General features: G+C 44.8%; 1 long non-coding RNA gene and 1 pseudogene across 8 annotated transcripts in view; one reads left to right on the top strand and one right to left on the bottom strand.

Annotated features, from left to right (window-relative positions):
• The window catches only part of LOC309844756 (actin, cytoplasmic 2 pseudogene), a 40,362-nt pseudogene extending 35,544 nt beyond the window's left edge, over positions 1–4,818 (top strand). The window contains exon 3 of the transcript XR_014316546.1: positions 1,461–4,818. The product of XR_014316546.1 is annotated as an actin, cytoplasmic 2 pseudogene (transcript). The remainder of the gene's footprint in view (positions 1–1,460) is intronic.
• LOC309844763 overlaps positions 1–19,146 on the bottom strand; it is a 57,104-nt gene that overhangs the window by 16,161 nt on the left and 21,797 nt on the right. For 5 of the 7 annotated variants that reach the window (XR_014300877.1, XR_014300878.1, XR_014300879.1 and 2 more), the window contains one exon: positions 18,442–18,822. The exons of the other annotated variants lie outside the window; for them this stretch is intronic. This is a non-coding gene — a long non-coding RNA (uncharacterized lncRNA). Of the gene's footprint in view, positions 1–18,441; positions 18,823–19,146 lie in introns of those variants that run through there. 7 annotated transcript variants of the gene reach the window in all.

Raw genomic sequence — 19,146 nt, 5'->3', positions numbered from 1 at the left:
AGACTAGGGAGTAGTTCTCTACAGGGGCCTCTCACATTTGCTGGTGGACAGGACTCCCATCTTCCCATCTCCATGGTCTTCGAATAGCCATGCAGGTATCAGAGTCATGGCTGCTGTCAGGGAAACTGCCTCTCTAAAACACTCAAAATTGGGGGTGCCTGGGTGACTCAGATCAGGTGATGATGCTGGGGTCCTGGGATTAAGCCATGCAAGGGTCCTGGGATCAAGCCCCATGTTGTGCTCTCTGCACAGCAGGGAGACTGCTTTTGCCTCATCTGCCACTCCCCTTGCTAGTGCTCTCTCTCTGTGTCAAAAAAGTAAATAAAAAATCTAAAAAAAAAGTCTGTTTTTTGTTTTGTTTCTTAAATTCCACATATGAATGCAATCATATGGTACGTGACATAATTTTCACCCTTTTTAAAAAAAAAGATTTTATTTGAGAGAGAGAGCATGAGAAGAAGGAGGGGCAAAGGAGGAGGAAGAAACAGTCTCCCTTCTGAGCAGAGAGCCCAACGAGGGGCTCAATCCCAGGACCCAGAGACCATGACCTGAGCCGAAGGCAGACAGTTAACTGACGGAGCCACCAAGGTGCCCTGATGATTTTCATCCTTATCTGAAAAACCTTAAAGAACATTATATTCTGATTATATTATTTGAGAATCTGATAGCAAGAAAAGCGACTGATCTGTGGAATGACATTTTAGAAACTTTAGCACAAATTAAACAGGAAGTTGATCTTGCTATAATCAGCAGGATGCCTACATCTGTGTTGTCTGGATAGCCCACTGTCACTGTTGAAAACCCAAATACAGAAGACGCATCCTCTTTTTCCCAGTGTGTCAGTAGCCTGAGCTCTTTTTGAAGGCATGGTCTCCAAGAGCGTTCCAACATGGCAGTGATAGTTGCAAAGAATGATAAATGATTCCACCGTGTTACCAATTTTTAAAGTTCTCTGTAGCCCTTACACTGGAATTCAAATTGTGCCAGCCATCTTTTATTAGTCAGTCCCATGGGATTCTTATTGTTATTTTGAACGATATCTATTTTTGTCTAATTCTATGGGAACCACACATAGTTTGTGCTTTTGCCAGAAATTTATTTTCCAATGAGTACTACTCAATTCTAAATAAGTACATTCTGCATTTTTATGCTGGGACATAGTAAGGGTGAGTTCAATTGGGAACGCCATTTAAAATTGTATAATGCAGCCTGGACTTTTTTTGTGACTAATATAATGGTAACTACAAGTGAGTTTGGGTTTTGTTTATTGTCTTTCCAAGTGATCCATTTTAAGTGAAAACATAAAATCATTAAGAATTGATTTCACAACAGTGTGGCTTATTCGTTGACTTACAGCATTGATTCGTGTAATTGCTCAATGTGTTTATTCATGCACAGAGATAAACATTATATTAACTCTAATAACCAGAAAATCAATTCTCCCATGTCTTTTCCAACAGAAAAAAGGAAATGGTTTTCTTACCTAACTTTTGCTGCATGATATCTGTGGAAGTCTTGAGCTTGTTTCCAGAAGTGGGAAGACAGTTTTGGTTTTGTTCTATGGCGCTAAGTTTCAGAATATGGATATTAACACTTTATCTCTTTGACCTGAGATTAGCAGAATATTTTCACTTGTAATAAAGCTTAACTCCCAGGACTACAAGAAGCAAAAAAGGGCAATTTTTATTATGACACAGGAACTTCAAGTGCCTGAGACCCTGAGGGATCTGTAGATGTTCTAGTCTATTCAGTGTAATAACACAGTCTTTGAGGAAAATTGTCTAAGCAAAATCTATAGGAAATCATAAAAACTGCAGCAAGGCTTAAAGAAATAATAAAACTACAATGATTCTACAAAGACTGCTTTCAGAGGACCAAAGAGAAAACTGAGGGGGTTTTTAGTAAATGTCATTTATTCTCGTGTCAAAAAGATAATAGAGCTGTCTCACTGGGCCAGTTGGCTGGCGCCCTGTGTTCCCGCGCCAAGGGCCCTCCGTGTCCTCCTCCACGCACCCCAATGGAAGAGGAGATGATTGCGCTCGCCGTCCACTATGGCCCCAGGACGTGCAAGGCAGGCTTTGCCGGGGATGGTTCCCACCCGAGCTACGCTCCTGTCCATCGTCGGGTAATCCCGACACCAGGGCGTGATGGTTGGAATGGGCCAAAAGGACTCTTACATTGGCGACAAGGCCCAGAGCAAGCGGGGCATCCTGACCCTCCCGTACCCCGTCGAGCACGGCACTGTCACCAACTGAGACAATGTGGAGATCTTCCACACACCTTCCACAACGAGCTGCGCATGGCCCCTGAGGAGCACCCGTGCTGCTGACCGAGGCCCCCGGAACCCCAAGGGCAACTGTGGGATGACTCAGATCATTTTTGAGACCTTCAACACCCCAGGCATGTATGTGGTCATCCGGGCTGTGCTGTCCCTGTATGGCTCTGGCCGCACCACTGGTCTTGTCATGGACTCTGGGGACAGGGTCACCCACACTGTGCCCATCTACGCAGGGTATGCCCTGCCCCGGCGCCATCCTGCGTCAGGACCTAGCTGGCCGGGACCTGACGGACTAGTTTATGAAGAGCCTCTCCGAGTGTGGCTGCCGCTTCGCCGCCGCCGCCGCGTAGCGGGGAATCGTGCGTGACATCAAGGGGAAGCTCTGCTCGGTCGTCCTGGACGTCGAGCAGGAGATGGTCACGGCCATGTCCTCCTCCTCCCTGGAGAAGAGCTATGAGCTGCCCCACAAGGCAGGTGATCACCGTCCGGAGCGAGCGGTTCCGCTGCCCGCAGGCGCTCTTCCAGCCTTCCTTCCTGGGGATGGGGTCGGGTGGCGTCCACGAGACCACCTTCCGCTCCATCAGAAGTGTGACGTCGACATCCGGAAGGCCCTCTATGCTCGCGCGGTGCTGCGGGGCGGGGCCACCGTGTACCCCTGCATCGCCGACAGGATGCAGAAGATCACAACTCTGGCGCCCAGCACCATGAAGGTCAAGATCACCGCTCCTCCGGAACGCAAGTCCTGGGTGTGGGTCGGGGGCGCCCTCCCGGCCTCGCTGTCCACCTCCCAGCAGATGTGGATCAGCAAGCAGGAGGATGTTGCAGTCGGGCCCCTCCGTTGTGCACTGCAAATACTTTTAAACGAACTTGGAGCAGATGCGTAGCATTTCCTCCGTGAGTGAATTCCCGAGTATGCATTTGCCCTGGTCAGTGTATACTCTCATGCCGGCCTCCTGAAACTGGAACGAGGCTTTGGAAAGAAGTGTGTCCTTGAAGCTCGCATCTGATATTAGCACTGATTGTGGAACTTGCTGCTGATCTTGACCTTGTATCCAAGTTAACTGTTCCCTTAGTTTATGTTTAATACCCAGTATATATCTTTGATTTAAACCCTTAGCACCTCTGGCTGGGTCACTTTGTGCCTGAGGTTGAGAACATGGTTATGGAAGAAAAATCCATTGACTGGAGAATCTGCAAGACCCTGAGTTTCTTGATCTGTGTGAGTTTCTTGACCTGTGTTAAGAGCTGCCTATTCCAGGATTTCTCTAGAGGCTGGCAAGAGCCCTGAAACAGCTGCCATTTCTGTCTCGCAGGTCCATTGGGATAACAGGGATGGGAAGGTGGGAGCCTCAGGACCCACTTTGCTTTCTTACCCAATGTTTTCCTGCCAGAACACCTTGGGCTGTTAATTGCCTTGAGTTGGAAAATGGTTTGCATTTACACTTGTAAATTTATTCATTCTTTTAATTTATGTAAGGTTTTTGCACACAATCCTCAATTCTTTAAGAGATGACAACAGATTGTGATTTCTTTTTTTTTTTTTAAGATTTTATTTATTTATTTGTCAGAGAGAGAGAAGGAGAGGGAGAACATAAGCAGGCAGAGAGGCAGGTAGAGGCAGAGAGAGAAGCAGGCTTCCCACCGAGCAAGGAGTCCGATGCGGGACTCGATCCCAGGACCCTGGGATCATGACCTGAGCCGAAGGCAGCGGCTTAACCAACTGAGCCACCCAGGCATCCCCAGATTGTGATTTCTACTGTCATGTGAGAATATTAGGCCCTAGCAATATGTCATTGTGTGAGGAAAATAAAGTGCTGTGGTTAAAAAAAAAAGGCAAGCAAGCAGGTTGATTTGGTTGTGGCTTGTTTTCTTTGTAGACACATAAACAATGAAAGACTGACTTACATTAGTCATGAAAGTGATTATTTGGCCAAATATCTAAAGCAAGAAATTTTATATTTTGTTTTGCCTTTCAAATGGATAGAAATTTTTAAAATGTACTATGGGATCTATAGAAAATGATAAAAAGAAAATTTAAATGAGCTGTAATTCCACTGACTAGTTAATGCAGTTGACATTTAAAAACAATTCTATAGTAATACAAGCACACGTTTTTAAAAATTCCAGTAGTACTGAGAGGTTTAAATGAAACACAGATGTATTTCTCCCCTCCCCCAACCCCCAACCACCTGTCTATTTCCACCAAGCTGCAGTTGTTAACAATTGCTTGGGAATCTTTCCAGAAAAGGAACTGTATCTCTAGACACCAAGGGATGTGAGAGTGTGTGTGTGTGTATAAAATTAAGGTTTGGGAGGTGCCCAGGTGGCTCAGTCAGTTAAGCGTCTCTTAATTTCAGTTCAGGTCATCTCAAGGTTCTGAGATTGAGCCCCATGTTGGGCTCAGAGCTCAGTTTGGTGTCTGCTTGGGATCCTCTCACTCCCTCTTCCTCTGCCGCTCCCCCATCTCTCTCTCTCTCTCTCTCTCTCTCTCTCTCTGTCCCTCAGGAAATAAAAAATAAAAAATAATTTTTTTCACAAAAGGTTTATGTCATTCTATATGCCTCGAATTTTTTATTCAATAATATATTTCAGATCTTATATCAGCACCCACAGAACTCTCACATTAACAGTTGTATAATAGTTCATCATATAATAGTTCATCATATAGCATACTGTAAGTATTTATCAGTCCCCTGTTAATTCAGATTTAAGTTATACTTTATTTCTGTGAATATATATGTAAAGCTTTGACAGCTGAGTAGCTGATGAAGAGATGTCTACATTTTTTTATTTTGATAGATACTGTCTAATTTGTGGAATCTGTTTACTCTTCCCCCAACATTTGAGAATTAACTATTTCTCTAGCACCGGTATTATGAGACTTAAATTTTCACCCAGTGAAATTCAGTTCATAGTATTCCACTTTTATTTTTTGTTAAATGGACAGACATTTTACCTAATGCAAAGCCAGAATATACTTTCTTGGGAGCATGTGATATGTGGACTAACAAAAGAGAAAGGAAATATTTTCCTTTCCTAAAGGAAAGATTGGATTGGGGGGCACCTGGGTGGCTCAGTGGGTTAAAGCCTCTGCCTTCGGCTCAGGTCATGGTCACAGGGTCCTGGGATTGAGCCACGCATCAGGCTGTCTGCTTCGCAGGGAGCCTGCTTCCTCCTCTCTCTCTGCCTGCCTCTCTATCTGCTTGTGATCTCTGTCAAATAAATAAATAAAATATTTAAAAAAAAAGATTGGATTGGCAAATGTGGCAACACTGAGTAAACTTTGTAGGGCTGTGAAATTTAGGAAATTTTTAAAGTAGATTAAATTGATAACTCTCAGGTTCAAGAGATGGTATGTAGCTGGGGAGATGGAGAATGAGAAGAAGTTGTTTAATGGGTAAGGTCTCAGTTTTGCAAAGTGAAAAGAATTCTGGAGATTAGTTGCAGAGTGTGAGTGTTTTACCACCATTGAACGGTACATTTCAAAATGGATGCAATAAGATGAATGGATAAAGATGTGGTATGTAGTGTTCCACACATGACAGAATACTACTCAGCCATCAAAAAATAAAATCTTTTTCGATGACGTGGATGGACCTAGAGGGTATCATGCTAAGTGAAATAAGTCAATCAGAGATCATCACTAGTACGATCTGACTCATATGTGGAATTTAAGAAACAGAGGATCACGGGAAGAGAGGAAAAAATAAAACAAGACAAAATCAGAAACAAATTATAAGAGACTCTTAATCGACGGAAACAAACGGAGGGTTGCTGGAGGGATGGGGGGTGGGGGGATGGGGTAACTGGGTGATGGACCTTAAGGAGGGTACACGATGTAATGAATACTGGGTGTTATATAAGACTGATGAATCACTGACCTGTACCTCTGAAACCAGTAATACAGTCGATGTTAATTACTGAATTTAAATTTAAAAAATGGTTGCAGTAGTAGCTTTTATTATGGGTATTTTACCACAATTAGACAGAAAGGTAACGAGCAAAATTATGTTCTATAGAGAAAGAGACCAATTACCTAAAATGTAATTTCAAGAGTATAACGGAAGAAACAGTACCAGAAATTCCATCAAATCCCTTCCAGGGCCAATTAATGTCATTACACAATCAGATAAGGTCCTGAATGCAAAGATCCCTGGTGTGGACTCAGATGTAACGTAAGGCACAATGACTAATAGCAGCAACATCATCACCCTTACTCTTCTTGCTCTGCTGTACTTGATGGCTACCAGGACATTTCCCCAACTGGAAAAGTACCTGTTCTCTGGGCCCTAATCAAATGTTGTCTGCAAACACACCTGCTGTCATTGTCTCCAACCCTAAAGTCCAGATTTGGTAGCAGGAGTCAAAGACAATGCAGAACCCCAGAGAAGAGGAAGACCACAGTGAGCCCCAACGCCTCAGGTCATTGTGTGACCTACATCATTGTTTAAAAGCACTCTATAATATTTTTATTTGTCATTGCTCCCAGTCATCTTGTGAGAGAAACCAGAATCACAGGGAGAGGGAAGAACCAAAAGCCAGAGAAAATCATGACTTTGGTTCACAGTGACTCGGAGTCCCAGGTTCTAATTACGAAAGCAGACAAATCACTGTTATAAAAATAAAATGCATTTATCTTGGAAAGGTGACTCACCGTGCATGTAAAGGAATTATCTAACGAAAATGTTCCACAAACTTAATAAGCCCATTTCTCCACCATTCAATTGAAGATGAACAGTTGCTTGCTGGCATTCAGACCTTCTAGCTTCGCACAGAGGAGAGGTTCTCAACCTTGGGAGCACTTTAAAGTCACCTGCCAAAGCTGTTTTTAACAGCTGATGCCCTAAGGTCATACCAGACCAATTAATCAGAATCTCTGGGGTGGGTTTCCAGGTGATTCCAACCTGCAGCTCAGGCCAAGAATTACTGGTACAAAGATTGTCAACTTCAGTGTGCATAAGCCTTGGGGGGGGGGCTCCCCCCTCAACGGAAGTATGATTTAGAGGTTTGGGATTTTCCCAAGATCTGTATTTCTTACATGCATTTCAGCTGATGCCAATACATATGGGTCTGTGCATGTTTTGAAAAATACTACTACACTGACCAAAATTCCTGACTTTTTTATCCTAATCACAGATCTCTGTTGCTACTCAATAAATCTGGTTCCCCTGGACTTTGTTAATAAGGCTCTTTACCCCAAGCCAGTCATTTTTATTGCTTTGCCCTGAGACATGTCCAAGATCTTCACATATCACTCGCAATGAGTGGCTCCAAAAATGACTGCATTAATCCAATGAAATCCTGACCAAGGTTAAACAGAGTGGAAAGAGGACATCGTGGTTTCTCCATGCCGTGCTTTTGGTAATAACTCCTGGAGGTGTGCTTTAAAGAATAACAATAAGATGGGGGCACCTGGGTAGCTCAGTTGGTATCTGTCTTTGGCTCAGGCCATGATCCCAGGGTCCTGGGATCGAGCTCCGCATTGGACTCTCTGCTCAGCGGGGAGCCTGCTTCCCCCTCTCCTGGGCCCTCTGCTTGTGCTCGTTCTCTCTCTTTGTCAAATAAATAAATAAAATCTTAAAATAATAAAATGTTCAACATAATCATCAACATCAAAAGCAACAGTGGGGTGGTTCTGCTGGGTCACTATGAACCCAAGAATACTTTTTAAGTAAGTTTATGCAAAATAAGCCCTCTTGAGGAGTACATTTGTACTTTGCCATTTGAGGTTTTATCCTTATTAAATTTTACCATGATTCTTTAAAATTTTTATTTTTTTAGAGAGAGCGTGCACACAGTGCACAGTGGGGAGGGGCAGAGAGAGAGAGAGAGAATCTTAAGCAGACTCCACATCCAGCATGGAGCTCAATGTGGGGCTCGTTCTCAGGACCCTGAGATCGTGACCTGAGCTGAAGTCAAGAGTCGACGGCTTAACAGACTGAGCCACCCAGGTGCCCCACCATGATTATTTTCGACTACTGCCCAACTACTCACCTTGATGTTACTGGAAGATGATAGGCACTTGTCTGTTTTATTCCTCATGTTGCTAAGAGAAATATGAATTAGTATGATGGCCAGGAGATATCCCATACATTTGTGCTTTCTGTTTCCCCAGTTCACCTTGAACTCTGTATACCTGTTTGAAACCCTGTAGCCCAGAATGGGGTGGTCACAGTCAATACTGTGGAGTGGAAAGGGCTTTGGGATGAAATAAACCTAGTTCAGACTCCTGGCCCCACTTCTTACTAGCTGTGTGACCTTCAGCCAAACCCTAATTTTATAAAGCCTCATTTTTTTTCTTCTGGAAACGTGCAGCTACAATACTACCCTCAAAGGGTAGTAAGGCTACTAGTAGTAGATTAAATGAAACGCACCAATGTTTAACACATTGGTTCACACACAGGTGTTCAAGATAAAGGGCTTTTTTCTTTCATGTAATTCAGATAACAGGAATAGCTAAGAGCATAAATATGGATATTCTTCGAACTTAATCCATTCAGAACTTATGGGAAAGGAAAAATAATTACAACGTGTTGGGCTACCCCTCAGAAGGTGACTCCACCAAGGGTTACTGGGATCACTCCTGCATTAGGAGAGGGTATGCAGGGAGAACTCTGGGCACCTGGTGGGAGCCAGGCCAGGAGCCTGAAGGCCATGGCCAAGAACAAGGCACAGGGTGAAGATAAGGAGACGAACCCGAGCCAAGGAGAGGCAAGGGCCAGTACTCGAGGGCAGCAGGGAGTCAACCCTGAGCAATAGCCAGCCCTCACAGACCTGGAAGAAGCCTAGAGGAGGTAAAGGGTTGGCTTCAAGGAAGAGATCTAGAACCCAAAAGTCTGCATTGGGAGAGATGGTGAAGTCCGGGCAAAGTGGGACTCCGGAACTGCAAGGCGCTAAGTAAGCTAGGGTCACCCAGGAAATAGGTTATAGTCGTATCTTTTTATATTAGCCTGGCTAAACTTTTCCATTCTTGTCCAAGTCTCTCCCTCTGTTAGGCTTTCTTTGATGGGTATAAATGTATTCTTCTATAATTAGGCATGAAACTAAGAAGAGCGGGCTAACGCATGTCCAAAATCTCAATGACTTCACACAACAGAAGTTCATCTTGGGCTCCTATCACAGCTGGAGTTGAGGGGTGCTGAGTCTGCGGGTGTGGGGAGGGAGGGGACCCGTGTTGTGCCGTTATTCGGGGACCCAGGTTCCTTTGATTTGGCTGCGCTGTTGCTGCTGTCCGTTCTGAATGTTGGTTCCTCAGATCCTTTTTCACATTTTTAGCACCAGCTTGTTAAGGAAGTGTGAGCTACCTCCGGCTCCCCTACCAGCTGCCTCCTCAAGTCTTTTGATTCCGTCCTTCCGTCCTTCCCGTCAACATGCTCATTAACAAATTCAGAAAATGTGGTTTTGACTAAGTGAATTGATAAACAGGTGCCAAACCTGGGCTGAATAGCAAAGAAAACTGGTGATGTTTCCTTAGGATTGGTTTGGAGCCCAGTCCTCTTATTGCCTTTGGTGGTTTGTGTAATAGAGAAGGAGCTCATTATATTTCTAAAATAAATTTTCAGCACGAGAAGAGAAAGGCCCTTAATTTGGAATGGTTTTGATTTAGTTGGAGAAATTACCAGAGACTGTCCATAGAAATGAGACTCATCCCCAAAATGGGAATGAACGTCTTGGAGTCTCAGTTTCCCTTAGTGAAGGAAGTGGTCTAGACAGTCCCCAGGGTTCCTTCTAGTCTTAGTCTTTAGGTCATAGGAAGATGAAGAAAAACTTTAGGAATATGGTAGTCAAAGCTGAAAAAGAGCTAACAGTTTTTAGTGGTTTATATGTGAATATGTTATTAAAGTGAAACACTCGTGAAAGAAAAAAATGTACTAATAAAAACATAGGGGCACCTGGGTGGCTCAGGCGGTGGAGTGTCTGACTTCAGCTCAGGTCATGAACCACAGTCCTGGGATCAAGACCTGCATCAGGCTCCACACTCACTGACGGGTCTGCCTGTCCCTCTGCCTCTCCTGCTTGTGCTCATGCACTCTCTCTCTCCCCCATAATAAATAAATAAAATCTTTTTTTAAAAAACATAGTGGGTGTGTGGGTTAGCATCTTAGTTGCAAGCAAGAGGAATTCTGACTGATTTAAGCAAAAAAGCAATTTATTGAAAGGGTCTCAGGGTAAGTCACAGAATCTCCAGGAAGGCTAAGCTCAAAACCCAGGTGAGAATCCAACCCAAATCATGCTGAGGACACATGATCAGGACGTGTCTGCTGTTTGCATTAAATGCTGGAGGTCCCTTGGGCCCCCTAGGGCACAGATGAATTCTTGACTATTCCAGCTTCTTTGCTCCACTCATTTCAGATTTAAAGTCTCAGGCACGAGCGTCTGATCGGCCATCATTCATTTACATATCTGAGCCCAAACTTCCAGTGACGGTGAAATCGAAGATCAGACTGGTCCACTCAGACCTATGTAATGGGGAAATACCCCCAAACATAGGTAAGGGCTCCTTCAAATTCCATACAATTTTTTTTTTTTTTTAGATTTTTAAAAAATTTATTTATTTGACAGAAAACGAGCACAAGTAGGGGGAGCAGCAGGCAGAGGGAAAAGGAGAGGCAGATGCCCCGCTGAGCAGGGAGCCGGATGTGGGACTTGATCCCAGGATCCTGGGATCCTGACCTGAGCTGAAGGCAGACGCTTAACTGACTGAGCCAAACAGGAGCCCCTCTGTACAAATTTTCTTCATTTGGCATACTGAGGATCAGCTCCATCACTCCAGAGGCAAGAAGAGAAAGGCTGATCTTTTTTTTCTGGGACTCCTTGCATTCTTCTACAAGTGAGGAGGAAGGTCTCTTTCTTTAGAGTTTTGCTGCCTAATAAGTACAGAACTGAAAAGCACAAGCTTCTTGATGCATTCAAAATTAATAGTCCAATAGATACAGGGAGACAAGGTCAAGTTCCTCCATGAAAGATATTTCCATTAGTTTTGGTAGCCTGGCTTCTGAACCGCCTTCCTGTGTTGCTAAGTTCTTCATGTTGTGCTTTACCGTGATGGGCAGACTGCTAGCACCTGACAAGGTGAAAATTCGAGATGTTTCCCATTTCCCTTTCCCTGGAGGCCAAGCCTTGGGCAGGTGATGCAGGCACCAGCAGCAGCTGTGCCTGCCCCAGACCTTGACCTGGAAATGGGTGACATAGAGGAGGGGATGGTGAGGAAGGCTCCCTGGCAGGGCCGGGGGGGCAGGGGGCACGGCAGTAGAGGCAGTGATGCTGGAGTCACTGCAGGAGCTGAGGGCTGGTCGTATGAGCCCTACAGATGTCCAGTGTTTGGTGCTGGTCAGGAGGCAACCTCTTCTGATCCACTCATTCTGTGGTGTGATTCTGGATGGTTGTCCTGGCAGCACAGCCACCATCTACCCAGTCATCTTGGTGACTTTGTGATACTCAATCTTCTTTGCTAGTCTTTTCCTCCGAAATGAACCAGTGTAGGTTTCTGTTGCTGGCAACTAGGGACTCTGATACATATTGGACTTAAGTATCTTCTTCCAATGTCCAGCCTAGTGTACCGTGGAAGCACTGTATTTGTTACAGTTTGGCAAGAAGGAGGGGAGGGAAAGAAGAAAGGACAGAAGGAGGGAGGAAATGAAAGAAAAGGGAGAGAAGGGAAGGAGGGAGGGAAGAAGGAATAGAGTCTATAATTTGAAAGCTAATCCTTTTGTTGTAATTTGTAACTTTTAGAGGTCTGAAGGTCACCCAAAATGAAAAACAGAGGGTACCTGGAGAAAGTTTACAGGAAGGTCACAAGGACAGGGGAAAACAGCGATTTCTTTCAAGAGGGTCAAAAGAATGAGTGTGATGGTTTGGCCTTAAGAAAAGATTCGGAGACAGAGAACCAGTGTATTTATTGTTTTGTAGGTTCTGCTGCTTTTATCAGAGACCCAAACTAACTGTGACTTAAGATAGGAATATATTTCTCTCTTATGTTACAGTCAAGAAGTAGATGGTTCCAGGGCACCTGGGTGGCTCTGTCGGTTAAGGATCTGACTCTTGGTTTCGGCTCAGGTCATGATCTGAGGTTCCTGGGATGGAGCCCTGCTTTGGGCTCCACGCTCAGTATGGAATCTGCTTGAGATGCTCTCTCTCCCTCTCCCTCTGCCTCTCCCACTCTTGCTGTCTCTTTCTCTCAAATAAATAAATCTTAAAAAAAAAAAAAAAAAAAGATGTAGCTGGTTCCAGGGATGATATGGAGGTTTTGCTCCATGAAGTCATCCTGAGATCCAAGTTTCTTCCATCTTATTGTTCTGTGAAACTTAGGACATTGCCCTTGCCCAGTGGTAAAGATAGTGTACCAGCACATGCAGACAACAGGAGGCACGCACCTTCCATTAAGACACATGCCCACACTGACCATGTCGCTTCCCATCATATGCACTTGGTTAGCTCTTGGTAAGATGTCATGCAGAACAATGCTGGTTTTATATTCAAAGTCCATGTGAATGTCTGCCAGTTGAGGGTTCTAGCATCATAGAGAAGAGGAGAAAAGGTATTAGAGAACAACCAGGATTGAAACAATCTGTGCTTCAACAAATAGCAGGCTAAAACTTCAACGTATGGCATCAGATGAGAATCACGGTAGAATTTTCAAGGGTTGTTGCACCCCAGTTACTTTTGAATGTGAGAAATGCCTCCAGATGTCTTAAAATGGGACAGTTGTCACTTGTAATAGGTTGAGAAAAGGGACAGCTCATGCTCAGCCCCAGTCCCATGTTTCTATTCAGAAATGACAAAGGGTACAAAACAGCACTGAATGAAAGTTTAAAGGTCTTTCTCAGGGCGGATTGCTACAGCTAGAGTTGTATGCTTGGCAGAATGTACCATGCTGTCCAAGTGCTCCTCTGGGCCATTGTAGAAAATGCAATGGCCCTTAAGGAGGTCAGAGAGGCCTCGGGCCTAGAGGAGACCCAGAAAATACCAAGGGAAATTTACAGATGACAAATACAAGGGCAAACTGGGTACAAGTTCAAAGCTGTGGAAATATCGTGGGGAGGTAGAGGGCACATGTACATCTGAGTTATCTTGCAACACACTACTCGGGGCAAAGAGAACAGGGCTCTAAGCCACTGGTGGCAAGGGCAGAGGGCAGTGTCCAGAGGATGACAGCTGGCTCCCAACCCCCCACCCCCGGGGGCCCTACTGCCCAGCTGGCGGGCTCCCACTGACTCTTTTGAAGCACACTTTTTGCAGCAGTCTGCAAGCAACTGCTTTTCTAGGAGAGCAGCAGTGCTTGGCCCGTCTCCACTACTGTAAATGTCTAAAAAGACTTTCAAAGGCATTCTCTTTGAAAAGCTTTGAAAAGCTCGATGGGAACTTCGAGATAGGGGTGGCCACCTTTTCTGTCCACACAGATGGGCCCACCTGAGATGGGAGGCGAAGCGGCCAACCCACAGAAGAAAGAAGAGCTTAGAGATACAGGGCTGGGAAGGAGCAGCAGGGACCAAGGCCTGGGGACGGGGAGCCTTGGCGGCTGGTAAGCCTTGACCTTCCCGGTGAAGGAAGCCAAAAGAGACTCTGTGTTTGCTTAGGGTGGTTTGAACTGAGTTGTCCTTGTAGATAGAAGACTCATGGCTACAATGCCCTTTGCAGTGCGTTTCTCTTGCTTCCATTCCTTCCCCACCTTTGACCCCTTGCTTTCTAGGCCCTTGAGTGAATTGGCACAGCCAGACTCTATGTGGCAGGACCTACCTCTTTCTTCCTGGTTCTGGAGTTTTCCACCTTTGGCTAATTTTCCTAGTTTCCTTTGCCAGGTTCACCAACTGTGACCTAAAATTCTTATTTCTTCACTTCTTTCTGAGTCTCTCCTATGGCTATTCCCCTACATTTTTTTTTCTTCTTTTTTTAATCACCTCAGATGACTTCTCTGTTTTCCTTTAAACAGATGTATCAAGCTTGGTTTTTTCTTTTGTTTTTGTTCTGTGTCTTTGCAGCCAGTATCCTTATGTCTTTCTTGTTTTCTGGTCTTAATCTTGGGACATTTGTATACATGTGTTCCTTTTTGACACAGAGATCACATACTGACCATCCCGCACCCTGCCAGCCTGTTTCTGTTTTGTTACCATATTAGACATGGCCCTATTATGTTTCCTACCCCAGATCTTCCCAGATTACACATTTCACTAGGATGGTTTATTGATACTTCATCTCTAGCTGCCTCCCATAACAAGCAACAGTATTAGTGCTAAATGAAAACCACTGACAAATATTTCATTCTTCTCATACCAGCAGGCCAGCAGTTCTGTTTCTCATTTATTCCTTTTTAAAATTTCAATTTATTAATTAATTTGAGAGATAGGGAGAGAGAGAGTGAGTGAGGAACAAGCACTCAGTGTGGAGTCAGACAGGAGACTTGATCTCATGACCTTGAGGTCATGACCCGAGCCTGAGTCAAGAGCCAGATGCTTAACCAATGGAGGCAGCCAGGTGCCCCCTCATTCTTTTAATTTAAGCTTCAGACCAGCCCTTTCTCCAGGGCTGTTAAACCTATATAGTTATTTATATAGTTATAACTATAACTTGTCCAATTGATAAATGTGGAAGGAATGAAGAATGTGATGAACACCACACAGTAGTAAGTGCAACAGGTAAGAACCATGGAGGGATGCCTGGGTGGATCAGTCAGTTAGGTGTCTGCCTTCAGCTCAGATCATGATCCTGGAGTCCCAGGATCAAGCCCCACATCAGGATCCCTGCTCAGTGGTGAGTCTGCTTCTGCCTCTCCCTCTGCTCCTCCCCTAGTTCATGCTCTCTCTCTCTCTCTTTCTTTCTCAAATAAATAAATAACTTTCTTTTTTTTTTTTTTTTTTTTTTAAGAACCATTGATGGATGCTAAAAATTCTGGGCAAAGTTCAAGGAGAAACAGAATATTTGCACAATTTCAAAGAATCTCCCCCTAAGAAATGTATTATTGATTACAAGAGGGAAAATTATAAATTTACACTAGAGAAAACCAGAAGACATTGCCTTCACCAAGTGATCAAGGATAGCATCACCACCAATGAGACACAGCACCATCATATGACCATGGTAAAATGCACGAGATTCTTGCAATATTCTATAACATTCTTGCCAAAAATGTATAACCTCAATGTAATCATGAGATATCAGAAAACCCAAACTGAGAAACATTCCATAGAATAACCAACCATTCCCAAATAAATGATTTACTTACAAGTTCCAAGTGTCAAGGTCATGATAAGGAAAAGACTGAGGCAATGTTACAGATTAGAGGAGACTAAGGACACTGGACAACTGGATGCCCTTTAACCTGACTTGGATCCTGGGCAAGAAAAGGACAGTAGAGAGCAACTGGTGAAATTTGAGTGTTACCTGCAGATTAAGTAATGTTATCATTGATGTTTGTTTTCTTTTTCCTATGTTTTTTTTAAATTGATATTTAATTGACATATTATATTAGTTTCAGGTGGATAATATAATGATTTGGTAACTGTGTAGGTCACAAAACGATCAGCACAATAAATCTAGTTAATATCCATCACTGCATGTACTTACAAATCTTTTTTCTTGTGATGAGAACTTTTTTTTTTTTAAGATTTTATTTATTTATTTGACAGAGATTGATCACAGGTAGATAGAGAGGCGGGCAGAGAGAGAGGGAGGGAAGCAGGCTCCCTGCTGGGCAGAGAGCCCGATGCGGGGCTTGATCCCAGGACCCTGAGATCATGACCTGAGCCGAAGGCAGCGGCTTAACCCACTGAGCCACCCAGGCGCCCCATGATGAGAACTTTTAAAAGCTCTCTCAGCAACTTTTAAATATGCAATACAGTATTGTTAAGTATAGTCACTGTGTTAATTTTCTAATTTAGAGAATTATTGACTTACCATCTGGGCAATAGCCTAGGCATCAGGGTTTTATTTTACTTTAAATTTTTTTTTATTTTTTAGAAATTTTTATTTATTTATTCTAGAAGGAGTGAGAGCCATCTGTGGAGACAGACAGAGGGAGAGAGAGAACTAGACTCCCCACCAAACAGGGAACCCAACAAGGGGCTCGATTCCAGGACTCTGAGATCATGACAGAGCCTAAGGCAGACGGCTTAACTGAGTGAGCCACCCAGGCACCCCCGCATCAGGGTTTTAAAAGGTTGCTAGAAGGGTGCCTGGATGGCTCAGTTGGCTAAGTGTCTGCCTTCAGCTCAGGTCATGATCTCAGGGTCCTGGGATCGACACCCGAGTCGGGCTCCCTGCTCAGTGGGGAGTCTGCTTCTCCCTCTCCCTCTGACCCTCCACTTGTGCTTTCTCTATCTTGCTCTCTCTCTCTCTCTCAAATCAACAAATAAAAATCATTTAAAAAAATAAGAAAAGTTGTGCGAATGTTTCTAATTTGCAAAGTTTCAGAACCTAACTATATCATAAGAAGGGAAGTCTTAAATATTAGTAATGGTTTGGGGACCAGCTGCACCTTATCTCACTAGCCCTTGTGTATTATTGCAACCAGCCACCACCTTGACAGGACTCTGTGAAGGATTGGACTTCCGGCAGGTGGGACACTTACAGATCAGAGAGGATCAAGGCGTGGGCTGTATCCCATATCCCCAGCTCCTGGCCCCACCTCCTACTCCAACCACTGCTGCCTCGGCCAGTTTCCTGTGGGCTTTGATGGGCCTTGTGCAGACACACTTGAGCCTATGCAGTGAACCTCTCACTCTTGGCCTGGGGTTTTGCTGATGCCGAGGTATGGGACACCCACCTATATGAAGTCACCCTGGGCTTGTTCATGCACAGCCCAGAAGAGTGGGTAAGTTAATGACAGCTCCCCATGTTATCTCCTCGGTAGACAGTTTGGAGGTGCCTTTCCTTAGCTCTCCGGGAGGTCCTGGCAGGACGGACACCCACTGCCCTTAGCCATGGCTGGCTCAGTCTCATATCTGTATACTGTTTCTCCCACCTTCTCCATTCCCTTTTCCTGTCTTGCCCTCTTGCTCCAGGAATCACATCCAAAAATCAACCACTTACAAATTCCAAAAGGTCTATTTTGCAGAGAACCAAGGCAGAGATCATCTTTAGTGAAAACAAAATGAATCAAAATTGAGAACGTCATGGGGAGTCTGGATGTCTGATTTGGGGGTGAGATACTCGTCTGTCCTTTGTGCTCTCACGCCCTCTCCTCCTCTTCTTTTCTGGGGAAGGCCAAAGAGCTAGTCCAGCCCCAGCTTGCTTTTTTGACCCATCTGTCCCAGCTCTACACCTTTCTTCTGCTAACTCTGTCCTCGCATTTCCATTTGGTCATAGCCTCAGCCTCATGAGCCCCTGGGCTGAAGCCCCGGGGAACTGGGCTGCTTACACCACTTTTCTGCTCCACCTAAACAAATTCGCCCCTTGTCCGGCTGCTGTTGCTGCTGCCCTTGCAACCAGCTCTCCTTCCCTCCTCCAGCAAGTGCGTACCTCCCTTCACAGTTAGCCAAATGCTCTGCCTCACCTTCTGGCCGGTACACCTGCCTTCGGAGAGCCCCACCCGCACGGCCCCACCGCGTGCCTTTCCTCCTGAGCATCACTGTTGATGACGTCATCAGCAACTTTCACAAGGGCTGCTCAGGATCTCATTCCTTGGGCAGCAACGCAGTGCCTAATAGGTGCTCTGCGTTGTTCTAGGTGCTGGGTATAGATGGCCATGAGTAAGACTTGCCTACATACAGCTTAGTTTCCGGTGAGAAGCACATTAGCGCTCAACTTTGACCTAACTACTACATCTCTCTTATCTTCTGAAATAGTTCTTTTCTCACTATATTCTTCTTTTTACTCAACCTGTTTCCTGAATGGTGGGCATAACCCTCATGCTACACATCTCACAGCTCAACTTTCTCATGAGTCTCTGGCTTAAGATTGAAGTTGATCTTTGAGTCAGGAATCCCCCCACCCCCTCGCCAGCTGGGGTTCCTCTCCTTCTCTGTTGAGGGAACTCTTGGCCACCTGAGTGGTCTTCAGTTGTAAACCACTCCGGGACATTGGACCTAGCTTCCCTTGTCTTCACTGGGATCACACCACGTGGAGGGCAGGAGATGGCACTCAGTGCAGGTTCTCCTCTGGGTTGTCACCCGGAACTACAGCCCTTGTCCACTGATCATTCTCTTAATGCTTTTGCAAACATGGCCACATTTTCTGACCCATAACTTAACATTTATTACAACAACAACAACAACAACTGTTCCTTACATAACAGCCCACGATTGTTTGTTGAGGTAAAATTAGTGAACGCGACCGCGGATCTCTGTGCTGCGTGCGCAGGCGCGGTTTGGCTTCGTAGGTGAGCAAGGGCATTCATAGAGAAGTCAAGTGATGTACAGATTTTCTGATTTCCCCTCATCCCACGGGCAAAGGTCATGGAAAATGACTGCCTTTTTGGGTCGGGGTGCGCTGTCCTCTGAATTTTGCCATTGTGGTTTTTGAAGGTAAAGGCATTTGTACTGTTGTCGCAAGTATGCTGTGAAGGTCCACACAGGAGTCGTGCGTTTCCATAACGTTGGCTTCATTCGATCCTACAGCAAGGTTAACATCATTGTAAAGCAGGGTCGGGATTCCAAACTCAATGACATTTCACCATGCCTTTAGCTTGGCCTGGTATACATCACACAAAGCAAAGCACAGTACAGAGTCACAACACAAGCAAGATACAATAAAGGGTAAGAAGTCAAGGAACCAAACATGAGGTCAGGATTTGAGGGCAGGGCTGCGATGAGGCCACAGTCTGGTCTGGGTCAGCCCTAAGCACAGGCTACTTTTTATGCAGACTGTCTGTTGTGTTCAGAGATCTATCTGGCAGAGACTTTGGGGGCTGTTGCCTTTTCAATATGGTGAGACGT

The sequence above is a fragment of the Mustela nivalis genome (assembly GCF_964662115.1).
Source record: "Mustela nivalis genome assembly, chromosome: 12".
Classification (NCBI taxonomy): domain Eukaryota; kingdom Metazoa; phylum Chordata; class Mammalia; order Carnivora; family Mustelidae; genus Mustela; species Mustela nivalis.
This window is presented reverse-complemented; position numbering and strand designations above follow the sequence as displayed.